The sequence below is a fragment of the Lepisma saccharinum genome, chromosome 14 (assembly GCF_977018435.1).
Source record: "Lepisma saccharinum chromosome 14, izLepSacc3.1, whole genome shotgun sequence".
NCBI lineage: Eukaryota > Metazoa > Arthropoda > Insecta > Zygentoma > Lepismatidae > Lepisma > Lepisma saccharinum.
The window spans coordinates 55,185,746-55,187,669 of NC_139242.1; positions in this window are offsets into that span (position 1 = coordinate 55,185,746).

A 1,924-nucleotide genomic window follows, 5' to 3' on the forward strand; every position below is an offset into this window, starting at 1 on the left:
TGGAAACCCAGGAGCGGGAGAGGGAAGATGGACCTTGGGAGGTGTTTGGAAGAAGGAGGGGGATCCTTGCTCCGTCACGTGACTTATGTGTATGAAGGAGTGTGAGAGAGTTTTCGAGAACTCAGGACATGTGGTTGGACGTGAGTTTTGTCAACATTGGCACGTCACCGGATCATCTCTTGCCATTTCCGCGAGTGAAAGGCGATTCTGCCAAGTGACGTACTGGAACCATGCAAAAGTTCAAAGCGATTGCTGCCTGGCGGAATGTTCTTCTTCTAGGAAGGCGCTAATGTCATTGTCAGTTTCCCATACCTTTTCTTCCTTTTTCTTTGCTTTGCGAGGAGGAAGTATTACCGTAGCCAGTGCGCTGGGTGCTTGCAGATTCAACAGTGGTGCCAAAACACGACTCATTCGGGTCGTGGGTTACTTGTTAATGATCAGTCTGTTCCGGATAGTCTTGGGCAAGTTTCACACCTCTAGCCACCGCACGGCGGCTTGAACGCAATGGATGAAACCCGGACATTGCTTGACTTGGACATTATTCACTGTCTAGTGCTTTAGACTATGCTTATTCCAGCACTGCGTTTGTTCACCTCTTCTCTCGTCTTCAGGTGAACAAATTTATTTCTGCCGGTGGTGGGTATCACACCTACGAGAGACACAGAGATTTATCCACACACACCCTAACACCCCCTAACACTCCACAAAATTTCCTCAACACCCCTTCAAATATTTTACAAACGCCACAATTTTGGTAATTTTGGCTCTAAATTTACATTTACAGCTCGTAAATACGAACGTATACACCTCCCCAGATGAACAATTCCTCATACAGGGCCCGGATTTTGATGACGTAAAAATTTTTGAAAAATGACCTTGAAAATGACAAAAAAATCCTATAAAATGACCTAAAATCTTTGAAAAATGACCCAAAATTCGTACAAAACTCAATCTGCTTATTGAAAATAGTATATATATTCCAAGACACACAATTTAACGATAGCTTCTTCACCTTGTTGTGTTGTACGGACTGTGAATGAAAAACTCGACAATGTTGCATTTCGCGATTTTCAGGCAGGCTTTGTTGCGCTGGTAGTTAAACACAGAGTAAGTACTGCAAGATAGCTTTCAGACAAAACAGAAATTGTTGAACTTCTTACGTTTCAGCATGCAATGACACAAAATTTTAAAAAAATGAACTAAAAATGACGCAAAATTTTAAAAAAATACCGAAAAATAAAAAAAATTGTAAAAAAAATGACCTAAAATGACCCCAAAAAATTGCATTTCTTCAACCTGAGGATGGTGTTCAGGATTTCTGTACTAGTTAGCAATGTCTACGTTGCACCAGTTAAAAGATGAAATGTCAACAAAATCCGGGCAGATAAATCTCTTGAAGGACATGTGATTTTACTACGAATTCGGAGCACTTACCAACTACTCCACGGTGCCTCCTCCCAAGAATTCTTTACAACTTTTTGCTAATCTTTACTAATATTTCTAATTTTTGACGAGAGGGGGCCGTATTTGGTTGAATTCTACACTGGGATGACATTGAGGGTCCATTACTATGAAGGCTGCTTCTTTCATTTTCCTTAATTTCCAATATGGTTCTTGGTGTAGTATTGTTACGTTGCTCCACTGAAATCTATATGATTCATTCCATATTGCACGTTCGAATATTTTGATCCTTTCTGCGTGCTGCTTGTGTTCATCTATCCTCTTCTGCAGAGAGCGTCCTGATTCACCTATGAGTCATTCCATGCCAAATCAACACAGATATGTGCAATTTTCAACCTGACCATCTCCGATTTTCATGCAATTTGGGGAGTTGAAACTATGCATGGAACTTAGTAAATATGAAAATTTTTAGTCTCATGCGTCTTGTAATTGTTAAATTATTCAAGGTCAAAGTTCGCATAAA